The following is an 18,602-nucleotide window of genomic DNA, read 5'->3' on the forward strand; positions in this document are numbered from 1 at the left end:
CATGTGAATTAATATTTACTAGTAAAACTTTTTTCCTATAGGTTAGGCTTTTTCTTTTTTCCTATAAGAATATTTAAATTTTGGGGGATCTTCTTATAATCACGGTCGTCTTATAATCAAGCAAATAGAGTATATGCAAAAATACATCATCCACAATATGAAAAAAACAAACAACAACAAAAACCAGTTTAAAAACATTTTAAAACAATCTGGGTCTCTGGGACTACATTTGTGTGAAAAAAGTACACCCTCTTTGAATACAACCTCAGACGAACAACAACACATGATATATTACATCATGTCATGATTTATTCAACAACAATAAAGCCAAAATGGAGACACCATGTGGGAAAAACTAAATACTTGTACTGTCATGAATTTTAACATTTAACATGCTAACTGAGGCCTGTAGAGTCAGTTGGGTTTTTTTTTGCAATTTCTCTTACCATTGCAAATTACCTTTGGGTCAATTTGCTAGAATATCCACTTGTGGGAAGATTGGCAACTGTCTTGAATATTTTAAATTTTTTGAATAATCTTTCTCACTGTAGAATTACGGACCTTCAAATTGTTTGGAAATTACACCATAACCCTTCCCAGATTGCTGGGCAGGAACAATTGTGCTTAAATCACTGTTAATATCTTCCTCCTTGGCATTGTGTTCACACACACTTGAATGTTCCAGACCAGCAAACTTTGGTCACACATGCTGATGATCAATTAATCAAGGGCATTTGATCAGCAGCACCTGTGTGCTCATTAGCATCTTCATTCCTCTGGAAGCAGTTTGGGTGTGCTTAGTTTTTCCCACATGGCTTCTCCATTTTGGATTATTTTGTTGTTCATCTGACGAGGGGAGTCCAAGCAAGGGAGATTGTTAAAACACATCGTGCAGACGTGCCGGCAGCGGAGGTTGTTTACGGGCATCGCCGCAGCCGGTGACCGTCCGCACCAGGCCCGGACTGGGACAAAAAATAGGCCCGGGCATTTAAGCCTGAGCAGCCCATATTTATTTATTTATTTATTTATTGTTAAAGCCCACCCTTCATGTACCATCTTTGCATTTAATCATTCACACAAATCATTAACACATTCATTAATGCAGTCTCACAAATCATTCAAGCAATTCATCCACACATGAATTCATTAATTGTCATACGCATTCACACAATTCATCCACACATTTATTCATTCATTCTCATACGCATTCACACTACCCCCTCTCATCATCTTATCTGCCCCTTCTCACTATGTTCCCCCTTTTCACTATGTAACCCCCTTCCCCACTTATCAATATGTACCGCCTCTATCTATCCCCTCTCCCCCTTTCTCACTACCTAACCCCCCTCTGCCCCTTCTCACTGCAGCCCCCTCCCTCACCCTACTTACCTTGTTGCCAGAGCAAGCAGCAACTGCGACCGCACCTGTGGCAGGGCAGGATTGACTTAGGGGCTGATGGAGCTGCAGCTCCAGGCTAGTACCTTAAAATATGGCCGCATTAAGGCAGAGCCCCTTAAGCCCGCCGCAACTGCAACCGGGTCCGCCACTCTAAGGCAGAGCCGGCCTTAGGTGTTCTGGCGCACTGTGCGGACTACTCCTCTGGTGCCCCCCATCCCAAAAAAAGAAAGGAATAAAAACTTGTAACAAAACTCCCCTTTCTCACTATCTATCCCCCTGTATCACTATCTACCACCTCTGCCTCTTCTCACTGTTATCATTATATACTGAGGCAGACATTGACGGTGGTACAGCATAATACTTATCACTATATACTGAGGCTGAAATTGACGGTGGTACAGCATAACACCTACCACTATATACTGAGGCAGACAATGACGGTGGTACAGCATAACACCTATCACTATATACTGAGGCACACATTGACAGTGGTACAGCGTAATCCCTATCACTATACATTGAGCCAGACATTGACAATAGTGCAGCATAACACCAATCACTATATACTACGCCAAACATTGATGTGGTGTAGGCCTACCACTTCATTGTCTGGCTTAGTAGTAGGGATGCACCGAAACGAATTCTGGACTGAAACCGAAAATGCAGCATTTACCTGTCCGAAACCGAATATGACCTCCCCACACCATAAAAAAATCTAACACTTTTATTTAAAGTAAGTAACACACCAAAATAGGACAAAACAATTAAAAACAATATTATATGTATATATATATATGATTGTTAACAGCAATCACATTCCTATCATGCCCAGGCATACCCAGATTCCAGGATGTACTCGCAGACTTGGCATGATAGGAGTATGATTGCCCTATCTACCCCTTCTCACTCCCTTCTGCCCCATCTACCCCTTCTCACTCCCTTCTCCCCTATCTACCCCTTCTCACTCCCTTCTCCCTATCTACCCTCTTTCCCCCGTCTCACGCCCTTTTCCCTATCTACCCCCTCCTAACTATCTACCCTCTCCCTCTTTGAAGTTCACTTACCTTTCAGGAGTCCTGCGGTGGGGGTGCAAGGCCTCTGCCTCCCAGCTCTGCCACTGTATGGAACAGTATAGAGTGATGGGAGTTATGATGTACTTTTAGAGCATAATTAGATCATGAAAAAGACATTGGAAATGGTACAGCATAACACCCATCACTCTCACACACTTACCAATCCACACATATATACCAATCCACACATATATACCAATCCACACATATATACCAATCCACACGTATACCAATCCACACGTATACCAATCCACACCTATACCAATCCACACATATATACCAATCCACACGTATACCAATCCACACACATATACCAATCCACACACATACCAATCCACACGTATGCCAATCCACACGTATGCCAATCCACACGTATGCCAATCCACACATATGCCAATCCACACGTATGCCAATTCACACATATATACCAATCCACACATATATACCAATCCCCACACATACACCAATCCACACATACACCAATCCACACATATATACCAATCCACACATATATACCAATCCACACATATATACCAATCCACACATATATACCAATCCACTCTCACTGAATATTTTCCTACCTTTCCTCTTTTCTCCTTACAGCTCCTTTTCCTCCTCTTCGCTCCTCTTCTTCAGTTCTTCTGTCTTCTCTGTCTTCTTCCGGTTCAGAGGGCAACAGCTGCTGTGCGCCGGGGTTTGTTGTCAGATCCCGGCGCACAGTAGCTGTTGCCGTGCAGATCACAAGGGAGCGGTATCGGAGGTCTTTAACAGACCTCCGGCTCCCTTGAGTGATTTTAAGCCGATTTTAAGCCGGGTTGAACCCGGCTTAAAATCACTCAAGGGAACCGGAGGTCTGTTAAAGACCTCCGATACCGCTCCCTTGCGAACCTGCTCCTCCAGCGGCGGACATTACTGTCCGTCTTTGGAGGGGTGCCGGGTGCCGCAAGTTGGCACCCCCTGATGAGCGGCACCCGGTGCGGACCGCCCCCCGCCCCCTAGAGTGTGACGCCCCCTAGAGTGTGACGCCCTGTGCGGTCGCACACCCCAAAGGCCGGTCCTGCTCTAAGGGGCCGGGAAGCCCCCACCAGGGCCGGCCTTAGGGGTCTGCGGCCGCACAGGGTTTAAATTAAAACATCGGGGTTTTTTTCCAACTTTATTTAACATCCTCCATGTTAAATAAAGTTTAAAAAAAAACTTTATTTAACATGGAGGATGTTAAATAAAGTAAAAAAAACCCAGATACTGTACTGTGCAAAAGTGTTAGGCAGGTGTGAAAAAATGCTATAAAGTAAAGAATGTTTTTATGTTAATTGTCTAATATGTAGACAGATAGTTATACTAAACAGGTGCTAATGATCATTAATTTAATATGTAGGTTAGAACACAATCATTAACTGAAATAGAAACTGCTGCGTAGTAGAAAAAAAACTGGAGGAGGAAAAGTCAAACTCGTTAACAAGGTAAGGTTGCTGAAGACAGTTGAATCTCAAGCAGGGGCGGGCTGGGCCGGGGGGCAATTGCCCCCCAGGCCGCCCTGAATCTACATTAAACGGCCACACATTTAAGTGGCCGGCACACCGAAATGCCATTGCAGCCGATGTGGCTGTGACTCTTAAAGAGGCGGTAAGATACGCTGGTCGCTTTAAAATCATTAAGCGGCCAGCGTGCCTGCACAGTGCCGCCCGGTGTCCTGTTCCGTGTGACTCCGCCCCCCTTGAGTGGCACGTCACATCAATCAATGTGGTGGGCCACTCAAGGGGGCGGAGTCACACGGAACAGGTCCTCGTGACAGCTAGAAGAGCACGTTGGAGGACAGCAGCAGTAAAGTGGGGGAGCAAAAAACTTAAGTATTAAAAAAATAAAAAAAATAGTTGGAGTAATAGGCGGAAGGGGAGCCATATTCAAAGGGGGGCTGCATTGGGACAACAATTAAATGCAAAATGGGGGTGGCTAGGGAGTATAAGTACACAACAGGTTGGATGGGGCACCATATAAATCAATACACAAAGGTGGGGGGTGGGTGGCTGGGTTCAATATACATGGGCCATTAACAATGCAAAGGGGGGCTGGCTGGGCACATCACATAAATCAATACACAAGGGTGTTGGGGCATAATGTACAAAGGGAGATGGCTGGGGGCACAAATGGGGGTGTGGCAGGGCCTGTCCTGTTTTGTGTGTGTGTTTGGCTGTCTGTGTGGCAGAGCCTGTCCTGGTGTGTGTGTGTGTGTGTGTGTGTGTGTGTGTTTGGGTGTCGGTGTGGCAGAGCCTGTCCTGGTGTGTGTTTGGGTGTTGATGTGGCAGAGCCTGTCCTGGTGTCTGTGTGTTTGGCTGTCTGTGTGGCAGGGCCTGTTCTGGTGTGTGTGTGTGTTTGGCTGTCCTGGTGTGTGTGTTTGGGTGTCGGTGTGGCAGAGCCTGTCCTGGTGTGTGTGTCTGGGTGTCAGTGTGGCAGAGCCTGTCCTGGTGTGTGTGTGTTTAGGTGTCGGTGTGGCAGAGCCTGTCCTGGCATGTCTGTTTGGGTGTTGGTGATGCAGAGCTTGTACTGGTGTCAGGGCGGGCTGTTTGGGGACAAAATTGGCTCACGCTGGGCTGTTTGGGGATAAAGTTGGCTCACTCTGGACTGTAATTTGTTAATGTTATCTTGGTGCTGGTTGGGTTCTATGTGGGCAGTGTGGACACCAGGGCTGGCTATACCTTTAATGCTTAGTTGTTATGTGATTTCCAGTTGATCTGTACCTGCAAAGCTGGGTTTGTGTGTTTATTCTGTTGATCTGTATATACTATGCTATGTTTCCATCCATTATTTATGTATACCTGCAAATACAGGGTTTGTATTTATTATTCAGTTGATCTATACATGCACGTGCTGTTTACATGTGTTGTTTATTTGATCTATACCTGAACTACAGAGAGTAGGTAAAACAGAGGTGTGGCTTAGTGAATGAGGGACAAAGGGACTTGGGATGATTACAGGCAGGGGCCCAAGGAAATGCCTAGGGTCCAATTTTTCCATATTTAACTTTTATTTTGTTACAAAGATTAGCTGTTTTTTAATGTATTAAACATAATTTTTTTACTCCCAGTCCCATCACATTACATCAATATGCATTAGAAAATCAGGAAAAGATGGGCATGGATGGTGTGCTGATTCGGTGGTGCAACGGGCCACTTGACTAGACTTGCCCCTCAGGCCTTAGGCTGCCAGCCCTCCCCTGATCTCAAGTCATATACTATAGCAATACTGAGCACGACAACAAGACACAAGGTAGTTTTACTGCATCAGCTAGGAGTCTTAGGAAGACAGGGGTTTCCAGATGTTGTGCCCAAGCTCTTTTGAAGAAGCACCAACTATTCTTAAAAACACAGGACCTGGGGTGCAGAAAAATCGCAGCAGGTTCTTTGGGCCGATGAGTCACAATTTTAAATAATTGACTGTAGAAGAAGGCAGTTTGTTCACTGAAGGGCTGCAAAGTAGTATAAGAAGTGTTCACAGACAACAGTAAACCATGGTGGAGATTCCTTGCAAGTTTGGGGTTACATTTCTTCTAATTAAGTTGAGGGTTACATCAGAATTAATGGTCTCCACAATGCTGAGGAGTACAGGCAGATCCTTATCTATCAAAGAATACCATCAGGTGGCATCTAATTGGACCCCCTTCAGCAAACCAAGATAATTTGGACAATGCTATGCTTCCAACATTGTGGGAACAGTTTGGGGAAGGCCATTTTCCATTCCAGCATGACTGACCTCACAGAAGCTGTTATAGCTGCAAAGGGGGATCAACTACATATTAATGTCTATGTATTTAGAATGCAATGTCATAAAGTTAAAGAAAAAATATATTACTTGCTTAAGTACTTAGTCAACTATAAGATTGCCTAGTTGCATACCTGACCTTAGCATAGCTAGGGTCAATATTAGATCTGTAAATCCTGCATTACTGATCTACTCTAAAAAGGTTATACTCAATCACCGTAAAGAGTGATATTTATTTACAAATAGCAGGTCCTTTCCACTTCTAAAGGGCTTTTTTATGTGATGTACCATCAAACTTATGTTTTAAATAAAATGGTATTAAAGTTTCCCATCATCCCACTCTGTTTGTTGATACCTGGCAAAGTTTAATATGTACTAAATAATAATGGGGGCACACAGTCAAAACAAAATATAATAAATTGTGTGTTTAGGTGCATTCATTCACAAAAAGAAAGGTTGGAATGCAGCACTCAGCAGCTTGAGAAAGACCTGTGCGTCGAAACGTTGCCTGTGTGAAATAAACTCACCTTATCATTTGAGTGCTGAGCCTCTGCTTCTTTATTTAGGTGCATTCATTGGCTGGTCATGTTGTGGGTGAGTCTGGCTTGGATCATGGTGCTCACGAGCTGCCTCACCCACCTTAAACATACAGTGGGGCAAAAAAGTATTTAGTCAGCCACCAATTGTGCAAGTTTTCCCACTTAAAAAGATGAGAGAGGCCTGTAATTTTCACCATAGGTACACTTCAACTATGAGAGACAGAATGGGGGGAAAGAATACAGGAAATCACATTGTATGATTTCTAATGAATTCATTGGTAAATTCCTCGGTAAAATAAGTATTTGGTCACCTACAAACAAGCAAGATATCTGGCTCTCACAGACCTGTAACATCTTCTTTAAGAGTCTCCTCTGTCTTCCACTCGTTACCTGTATTAATGGCACCTGTTTGAACTTGTTATCAGTATAAAAGACACCTGTCCACAACCTCAAACAGTCACACTCCAAACCCCACTATGGCCAAGACCAAAGAGCTGTCAAAGGACACCAGAAACAAAATTGTAGACCTGCACCAGGCTGGGAAGACTGAATCTGCAATAGGCTAGCAGCTTGGTGTGAAGAAATCAACTGTGGGAGCAATTATTCGAAAATTGAAGACATAAAGGACCACTGATAATCTCCCTCGATCTGGGGCTCCACGCAAGATCTCACCCCGTGGTGTCAAAATGATCACAAGAACGGTGAGCAAAAATCCCAGAACCACACGGGGGGGCCTAGTGAATGACCTGCAGAGAGCTGGGACCAAAGTAACAAAGGCTACCATCAGTAACACACTACGCCGCCAGGGACTCAAATCATGCAGTGCCAGACGTGTCCCCCTGCTTAAGCCAGTACATGTCCGGGCCCGTCTGAAGTTTGCTAGAGAGCATTGGATGATCCAGAAGAGGATTGGGCGAATGTCATATGGTCAGATGAAACCAAGGTAGAACTTTTTGGTAGAAACTCAACTCGTCGTGTTTGGAGGAGAAAGAATGCATCCAAAGAGCACCACACCTACGGTGAAGCATGGGGGTGGAAACATCATGCTTTGGGACTGATCCGTGTAAAGGAAAGAATGAATGGGGCCATGTATCATGAGATTTTGAGTAAAAACCTCCTTCCATCAGCAAGGGCATTGAAGATGAAACGTGGCTGGGTCTTTCAGCATGACAATGATCCCAAACAGACCGCCCGGGCAATGAAGGTGTGGCTTCGTAAAAAGCATTTCAAGGTCCTGGAGTGGCCTAGCCAGTCTCCAGATCTCAACCCCATAGAAAACCTTTGGAGGGAGTTGAAAGTCCATGTTGCCCAGCGAGAGCCCCAAAACATCACTGCTCTAGAGGAGATCTGCACGGAGGAATGGTCCAAAATACCAGCAACAGTGTGCGAAAACCTTATGAAGGCTTACAGAAAACGTTTGACCTCTGTCATTGCCAACAAAGGGTATATAACAGTATTGATATGAACCTTTGTTATTGACCAAATACTTATTTTCCACCATAATTTGCAAATAAATTCTTTAAAAATCAGACAATGTGATTTATGGACTTTGTTGTCTCATTCTGTCTCTCATAGTTGAAGTGTATCTATGGTGAAAATTACAGGCCTCTAATTGCACAATTGGTGGCTGACTAAATACTTTTTTGCCCCACTGTATGCAGTCTTGTGAAAAATAAAGCACACCCTCTTTGAATTCTATGGTTTTACATATCAAAACATAATAACAATCATCTGTTCCTTAGCAGGTCTAAAAATTAGGTAAATGCAACCTCAGATATACAACAACACATGACATATTACACAGTGCCATGTTTTATTCAACAAAAATAATGCCATAATGTAGAAGCCATGTATGAAAAACTACACCTTATGATTCAATAGCTTGTAGAACCACTTTCAGCAGAAATAAATTGAAGTAATTGTTTTCTGTATGACTTTATCAGTCATAATTTTGGCTCACTCTTCTTTACAATGTTGTTTCAGTTCATTAAGGTTTGCTGGCATTTTTTATGCACAGCTAATAACAAAAGCACTATACTCAAAGTATTTATTTTTATTACAGTTACATGAGACATGAGACATGTTAAAGAGCCAAGAGAGTGTCAGTTTTTCTCTCTAGAACAAGCAGCAGCCAGAACACAGAGTAATATACATATATATTTTGCAATGTGTGTATTGCAATGAGATTACATGGTATATCAAAGCCCTTGTAAATGTTCGCATTCCAGGGAGCTACGTTGGAGCAGATGAGAAAGCGATCACCTGTCCCAGATCCTCGCATGTTGCTGGCTTGGCCTCCTACTGGCAACTACAGATCTGACAAAGTAACCCCTCCATCTGAGTGCCAGGCGACAACACTTTCATGCCCATTGTGGCAATTGCACAGCAGTGCACGGTAATGTAGCTAAGATAGTCTAACATATTACCAATAACACATCAGTTTCATTACATGTCCTCATAGTAGAACCCACTGCATCAGCATGCACCTGGCCTCCTCTTACTTTTCAGTTAACATATTTAAAATATACTTTTATAGACTGAAAATGGTTTAAATGCTGGATTAAACATGGTTTTCCGTGAGGAATTAACTAGAAATATTATTAGTTAAAAAATTTAACTTACAGTGTTTTTAACACATCTTTGATTCAAGTGAGAAATATAATTTCTATTGGGTCCATGGTGTGTATTTGGAAGATATTTTTTTTCAAAGACCTGACAATATACATATTAATGTCAAACAGCTGCAGTTTTATTGTTGTCTTTTTCCTTCTGTCTATATGCTGATTTAATTGGGAGATTATACCCAAAATTATCTTTATAAAATGTTAAGCATATGCTGTCACCAGTCCATCTGCTGTACACAGTTGCAGTATAACACATAACCAGCCAAAAGAAGAGAAGAGCTACTGTTCCACCGAGAAATACTTTTTTTTATTTCATTCTATCCGTATGTTTGGTACTCACTCCCATATAACCTCCTGCTCAACAATTTACATAACTAGAACTCATTCTACTCTTCACTTATTCTAATGTGTAGCCAGAGCCACCATCAAAAATCATGGTGCCTGGGTGCAGTATTTCTTTGTCCCCATCCTCATAACAAGCATGCATACATACTAATAAGCAGACTCATTCTAACACCACACACTTACCATACATTCTTTCTCCTGCTCCTCCTCTCCATTTTTCAGGTACCACAAGCCCTAGGCTCACTTGAACACCACATGCTGACATCCACCCACACACCTATGCTCACACTAAATACTAATACACATTAATGTTAAAATCATATACTAACATATACTTAGATGCTCTAACACTCACAAACCCTAAAACCTTAGAGTAACACACACACACGCTAACGCTACACACTCACGCTAATGCTTGATAATGCAGGTGTGAGTTTCGTCACTCCTGCACCACGCACTCTCCGCTGTGCCACTGTGTCTCTATTTTATAGGGGTCAAGTAATGTGTATTACGTGACAATGCTGGGTGCCTCAGTTATGGGTCCCTGCACTCATGGACCCTGCTTCAGCTCACCCCCGCCATTCAAGCAGGAAAGATCAGACTCCCTGCTTATACCAGTCGGGGCTCTACCCCTGATGGCGACCCTGTGTGTAGCTGACAACCAAGGATAGGCAAAGTGTCCGTACATGGACACTAGTGTCAGTGGCAAGGTTTGTGAAGGTCCATAGAACATCATGAAATTGTTCACCACAGACCTCAGCAAATGTCCACCATCAGCTCTGTTGGTGCATACCCCTGCTGATGACTTTCATCACCTATAAAAAAAACATCTCTTCTATATCTCTACCTTAACTTTTGTTACCCCTGTTACAGCAAGTGTTCGCCTCACCTTCTGTATCAGTTTGTCCTTGTCAGTATATTTGTATCATATCCTACGATTTATGAAAACAGTATAATTGTTGGTATAAAATATTAATAGTACTAATTTACTAAAAGGGTGGTAGATAAGTGTAACAGTCTACCAGGATTAGTGGTAGAAGTTAATACAGTAAAGTAATTTAAACATGCATGGGATGTACACATGTCTATACTGAATCTAAGACAAGACCAAGGACTGATTAAGGTTTGAGTCCTTAGAGCAGAACAAAACTCTCAAGATGGAGAGTTTTACCGTATTTTACTGAGAGTGTAACAGCCTCCCAGTGCAAGTGGTAGAGGCTAATACACTGAGGGAATTGTTCTTAAATTCCATTAATTTCTATTATGTGTATATATATATATATACAGAATTGTCACATTAGAATTGCAATCCTTATAACAGTGTCCACTATGTAAACCTCCAGAACACATAAAACAAGAGATCTTCCTTCTGTGTGTAAAGTTATTGCTAGGTGGACTAAACATAAAATCAGCTTTTAATTTAATTTGAATTGTCGTATTTGTCCCATTAGTCCAAATAATTGTTAATACTTTACAATGCGTTAGATAGAGTCAAAAACAAATTCTATTCAAAAAACGGCCAGTCCAAGTCATGGACCAACCCACCTGCAGAGGTGGGAATAAAAAGTGGCGTCACATAATGCAATGTTATGTGAACCAGCTTTAATCATGTGGCTGCTTGCCCAGTTTGTGCAAGCAGCTAGGAAGAAGACTCTAGGTAAGGTAAGGGTGTGTAAGTATGTGTTATACATGTGTGTTAGTGGGGTCGTGAATGTGTGTGTAACTGTGTGTGTTAGCATGAATGCATATATGTAAGTAAGAGAGTGTGTCTGTGTGTTTGCATGAGTGTATATATGTGTGTTAGAGTTAGAATGCATGCTAATACATTTGATAAAGGAGGTGGTAAGGGGCCTGAGGAGCCACTTTGCTTTATGTGACCCCCGGGCCAAAAGGTGTTAGCCCTCCCTTGCTAGAATACCCCTTTTATGAAGCCCATTTGACTCTTCATCTTAGTTAATGAACGTTTATCCATTAAAAATTCAGGTATGTCTTTGAACTGTGTAGCAATATTCATTTTTCTGTCTCGCTGTTACTGTTTACCATTAACTGTCAAGAATCCTTGCCTGTTGGTTTGTGTCCATCATGTATTCTTAATGTAACATTACCATTTATATACTTGTTCTATGGTTACATTAAATGTGATATTCTTTAGATAACAAATCTGAATCCCTCCATATATTTCTAAACAACTGCAAGCAGAATGACCAATACACATAGACCAATTTTTGGAAAATCACCAATACGGCAAATCAACTTTTTTGCTGGCTTTTATATAATTGAGAGGCAGAGCTATGTGTCTGTGTGTGTGATATTTTTGGTGCAAAGAAATATCCAATCTTTTTATGGCCATATCCGCTTTAAAATGTAACAACCCACTACTTTTAAATTGGGTAATTGCTATTCGACTTTGTTGAAAAACCTATGATTTGTAAGTGATTTATTGCACTGATATAAAAGGGCAATGGAGCATAACAGCTAAAATTATTACCCCAATGGAAAAGGAACAGACACTAGGAAAGGGGGATTCTATTTGAATCTTAATATCTCTGTATTTTGAGTGCGATTTTTACTTCCTTAAGTCAAAAATATTAGACAGGACATATCCTCATTCACCACAATTCAGCACCATGGAATTAAAAAAGTATTTTTATTATTAGATTCAAGAAAGCTTCTCTCCTGCTGTTTTTAGCTATTTTTGAAGCATTCTTTTCTGGCCAAAAAAAGCTATAAGCTGAATTGGATGAACCAGTGATGCCTTTTAATGAACATGTATGTCTTTCTTATAGTTTTCAGTCTTATTCTCAACAATATTTGCTGTTTAAGCATCTGTTAGAAATTCAGGATGTGTAATACAATTTCATGAATATACAATGCCCCACACTTTTAAAATTTACCAAAAATAATTTGGGAATGTTGATTCCACTATTCCATTAACAATATTACTTTCGAGATTTTACAGTATCTATACTCTTGTGTACAGTACTAGTGGCCTTGTCTGCACCAGTATATAAATCTTCTGGAAACGGGATATTTGGACATATTATACAGGACTTTAAATACATAGCTACAGGAAAAAATATTTCAAAAGTGGAGAAATGCTATTATAAGACGTGGTAGTCTACAATGAGTGTCAGAGATGATGGCTGATAACTGAAATAGACTTCTATATCAATGCAGTTAAGGAATTTAAAATGCACAGTCCAAACATAAGAATTACATGAGTTAGATTTCGATCTTTCAGTGACTATAAACAAAGCCAAAACTTCCATAGGGGCCCACCTTACAATTCAACCGCAAAGCGGTACACACACTGTGCTGACATTGCTCACCAACCATTCAACTACCCTTGCTGGGGGCACTTAATCAAGCAGTATGTCTACTATGAGACACTGCCCATAGGAAACCCATAACATCAGATATTTTAACAGGCAAAACCACCTCCATTCTCTGTTTATTTGACCCCCCTAAGATTTGCCAGTTCCTTCACATGTTTTTTCACTCCTATCCTTGTATCCAACAGCCAAATGTCCGCCCAAATATTATTCAAATGGAATCTGTCCTTCTTTGTCACATAGCCTATACTACCTGAGCCGCATTGACATCTCGCTGGTGTCCTCCACATTTCCTCCAGATCCTCGACCTTTGGCACTCTTGCCCCTTTTAAAACACTTCGAGAAGAGGTTGGAACCATAGTACCCTGAACACTTGTATCTAAATCTGCAGGAGAAGCCCCATTTGCAGACCTCATATTTGAACTGCAAGCAGTATCATTTTCTATTCAACGATAGGGCTGCCCACCATACCTAACCAAAGCTGCAATCCTCAACCAAAGCACTATATCCTTGTGGTCCTATCTGCTTGATGGGCCCCCCAACAGTCCCTCAAAGCAGTCATAAACTTCGCCATTCGCCACATCAGACAATTTAACTTGCTCTTTCTGTTTTGCCACCTTTTTTTCGCTCCGCCACTCCAGCCCCCATCGAACCTGATGCCCCTTCACTCCTTACTCCCTTGCTCCCTGTGGCAATCCCATCTTTCTGGGGTTCCCCAGGTAACCTTTTCATGATCCCAGACTGTATCCAGTGCCATCATCAGGAAGGTCTTGCAAAAGGTCATACAAAAATGAAAAAAAAAAATGTAAGTAAAACAATTAAGTAACGTGGTTTATTCTGGCAAGAATATTCTCGGAAGGTAGAGTTTGGTTAGAGTACAGAGACAGAAACTGGATTAATATATAGTTTAATCTGACGAGTGTCACAGTGCTTATGCACAAAAGTTATATGAACAAAGGTGATAACAATTTAGACACAGAGTATACAACACAGCTTGTAAAAAAATAAACATGGAGAAACACAGAAAAACCTTATTATACAAAACCTACACAGGTCATCTGTGGGAACCTCAATGTCCTCAAACAGTAAATTTTATCCCCTGGTGAGATGTTCCGCCCCTCCAGTGTCACAGGGACACGTCCCAGGCCAAGCCCTTAGTATCACAACACACATATCAAACTACATCTTAACATACATCTATTAAGATTGACAGATCCTATTGTGTCCTCAAGATGACCCAAACACAACATAGAAGACATCACCATAAATTCCATATCATATCGGAGTTACTACTAATGGTCACTGATGCTTAACCTGAATGAATTTATGGCAGGGCTCTGGTATGTACAAGGTGTGGGTCAGTCTGTGTGGCTTAAGGGGGGCAAGCTGTAGGCTGTAAAATACATCTGACTAGAGTAACCCTTCCAATGCGAAACACCTGTGTTCTGAGTTGGAGGGATGATGTCTGCCATGCTGCCACTCAGCCCTGCTACTGCTGACCATATCCTCTAGTCCACTGGACGCTGCATTCCTCCTGGTCTCATCCTTCTGAATCACACTGGAGGTCTTACCCTATGAGCCCAGACAGGGCACCACTCCTGAACCATCTCTACCACACAGAGAGCAGCTGGGCTCGACTCTCTCCTGCAGCCACTCTGTCCTGTTGTCCTGGGCCAATGCCCTGATCCACACCATCAGCCCCCATCGTCGTCTAAATAAATCTCTCTCTCCTCGCTGATGATCTTCTTTCCTTTGTACTGCCCCCTTGTCCCCAACACACCCGGTCATGCTGCCCCTTTCTCTATTTCTCATGGGGCTCTCTATCTTGCAGTCAGTTTGTCCACCATGTGCCACCAATGTGCCACCAATGTATTCCAAGCCTGGGTATCCAGTCACCTGTTCCTTAGCATTCAGGTGTGTGTTAACACAATGCCAAGAAGGAAAGACATCAGCAATGATCTTAGAGAAGCAATTGTTGCTCTCCAATCTGGGTAGGGTTATAAGGAAGTTTCCAAACAATTTGGAGTCCATCATTCTACAGTGAGAAAGATTATTCAGAAGTGGAAACCATTCAAGACAGTTGCCAGTCTTCCCAGGAGTGGATGTCCCAGCAAATTCACCCCAAGGTTAGACTGTGCAATTCTCAGAGATTTTTGCAAAAGAGTTACATTTTTAGACTCTACAGACCTCAGTTTGCATGTTAAATGTTGAAGTGCATGACCCTACAAAAAAGTATGGTTTGTTTGGGAGGGTTACCAGGAGAAAGCCTCTTCTGCCTAAAAAGAACATGGCAACATGACTTAGTTTTACAAATTTGCATCTGAACAAACCACAAGACCTCTGGAACCTTTGGACTGATGAGACAAATGTAGAGAGCTTTGCCCATAATGCACAGCACCAGGTGTGGCAAAAAACCAAACACAGCTTCGCACAAACATCTCATAGCAACTGTAAAGCACAGTGGTGGAGTGGTGATGTTCTGGGATAGTTTTGCAGCCACAGGACCTAATAGCCTTGCGAAGATTGAACTGACCATGACCTCCTCTTCATATCAGTTTGGCTGAAATTGGGTCATGCAACAGGACAATGAATTGCTGAAAATGGAAAGGCTGATAAAGTCATACAGAAAATTATTACTTCAATTTATTGTTGCTAAATGTGGCTCTACAAGCTATTAAATCATAAGATTACTTAATTTTTCACATATAGCTTCTCCATTTAGGCTTTATTTTTGTTGAATAAATCATGACACAGTGTAATATGTCAAATGTTGTGGTTCATCTGAGGTTGTGTTAACCTAATTGTTATAGCTGTCAATGATCAGATGATTATTATTATGCCCTAATATGTCAAACCATAGAATTCAGAAGAGGGTATACTGTCTTTTTCACATGACTATATTTTAACTATGATTATTTTAATTCCCAAATAGCAAAGCATACTTACTGTAGCTATTTGGGTGTACCTCAAAGCACACCTCCCTTCTCTATCTCTCTTTGGGCCAGCAATCTAGTGTCCTGTAAGCCTTATCCTCCACAGTTTGTATTCTGGTGGTGTAGCCAGTCTTTACCTCCATTTGCCACCCACATTGCCTGGTGTAGTGGAAGACACTTTTAGTAGCTTTGAATAATTAAGGCTCATAAAATGTAGTTAATCCTGGTAGGACTTTGACACAGGCAGGAGGAACTGCGAAACTAATATATATTTATATATATATATATTTACCTAGGTGGGATTATACCCTATGAATTTGGACTGTACATGCTGTGCAGATTGTGTTTACGGCGACTATACAGTATTTTAGGGGCAATAGCTGGATACTTGTGATTCTCATGTATAAAAGTGGAACAACTTCTTACTAAGGGCTAGTAACACTAGCATCCGTTTAATATTGGTCTGTCTCTCCTGCGTAGCATTCCAGATTTGTCCCCTATGTATGTATGTTCCAGTAGAGACTGATTTTTATTTTGAAATTTCAAGAATACACTTTGCTTTCAAATTAATTTTCCTCCAAGTTTTTTTTGGTTTGTTTACGTGTTCATTAAGGAGAGTACATCTTGCAACGTTACTATAACGAAAGCCTTCCAAGGTGAAATAGTACAACATAAGGGCATCCTAAGCCATCTCATTATTACCTTAAGGTAAACTTCCACTCTGTTATTTTACAAATTTCTCCTTAGAGTACTGTATGAAAATGGTAAAAATGTATTCCATTAGCTTTATACAGAACCTTTGTGGATTTCTATGTGAAAAAACTTTTGCTATTTTGACCTATTTCTTTTTGACATTTGTTCAGAACTACTTTATTTTTATACTTTATTGGTGTCGGTGTGGGTTTAGATATAACAAAAGAAAAATAACAAAAGAAACCCACGCTTCCTTATTCTGACATGCAAATGCAATTTCATAGGTTGGGTTTTTTTTTCATTTGTTTTTTTCAACCCGCCATGATGCCTAATTAAAAAGTACTGTAATTAGTAATTATTTTCAAATTTGCAGTCAAATTTTGAATGTAGAGTAAAAATGGTCCGAAATTCAGCATCAAATTCCTGAGCACTAGCAAAAGGCTCAGTGTTATCAACAGGAGTATATAAATAAGGGCCAGAGCTGCCATATTGACCATTTTTCCTAGGACACATATAATTCCCAGTGCCAACATGATGCTGATCAACACTTATTTATGGAGGGCTTCCCTGCAGATTGTGGAATCTATAAGCCCACAGAATGATATAATTCACTCAAGAAGGGAATTGCTTTATTGATGGTGGTCACCAACATGTAAAATGTGAATGCTAAGTAACTGTTAGTCAAGCATGCTGATTAGATGCCAATCATCTGTCATCACTGGTGGTCTCTTTGCTTGCCCTTCTATTTGAATCACCTTTTTTATATACTTGGCATGTAAGGTCCGACTGCGTCATCAGATGTACCCTGGTACTTTAAGGTCAATGGCCCATAGATGACTACCCTTTCACATTAGCCTAGATGCATACGTGTATTGTGTTGCAGCATGTATCCAACATGATGCAGCACACAACTTTATTCCATCTGCTTCTTGGACTGCCTTGATGGCAGTTGGTAAGGGTCATTGGGCACCTGAACATGTTGTGTTTTTGATTGTTAGTTTGTAGCCTTAGACTTTTCTTAGCCCGATGACTATATTCACATTACCAATAATGTATATGTGCCCATAGCACATAGTGGCATTAGATGGTGACTTGTAATTTTATTATACTATATCCCCATTAACAAAATGTTGCTGAAACCCTGTACATTTTACCAAGGTGCTAAAAATATTATAATATTATATTTATAAGCAATATTCATATTCTGCCTCACTTAACAAAGCTGTGAGATATGGGTTCCTGAGACCAACTGCTAAGTCTGTATTGACCAGTACTCACGCAATGAAAGTTCAGCAGACAGTGTCAACTCAGCAAAACTGACATGTAGAAGAGGATCTCAGTAAAGTTTTTAATCTTCAGGCTGACAATCCTTGAAAATATGTACAGATATGCAGGTGAAAAGACAGTAGTTCTTGCTAACAAACCACATAAAAATGGCTGCTACCAGACAGTATAGTTAACAGCACAGAATCTACCGGAAAGGGGAGGGGTTAGCTGAATACAACCTGACTAAGGGAGCCCAGCAGGGACAAATAACATACTAGCCAGTAGCAAACAGCATATAAATCAAAATACAAAATAAACCATGAGACATGACAATTCATATTTTGATTTGAATAAATGTAATCATTTTCAAAGCATTTATTCATGGCTTTTAGACATGTCGCTAAAACAAATCCAGGCCCATAATTATCCAAACATATATCATTACTTTTTGTAAATATCTCCCTTAACACACACATTGTCATTTTATACACAGTTTGGTTTTCTATATTTTTTTGTGTTTCCTTTATGACATTAACTATTTTGTACTAATGTAGGATACAATGATATCATTTTAATCATGTTGGATATAAGTACAAGTGAAATGCACTTTAAATTGCATATTGATTTCCTGCTAACACTTTGT

The sequence above is a fragment of the Spea bombifrons genome, chromosome 4 (genome assembly GCF_027358695.1).
Source record: "Spea bombifrons isolate aSpeBom1 chromosome 4, aSpeBom1.2.pri, whole genome shotgun sequence".
Classification (NCBI taxonomy): domain Eukaryota; kingdom Metazoa; phylum Chordata; class Amphibia; order Anura; family Pelobatidae; genus Spea; species Spea bombifrons.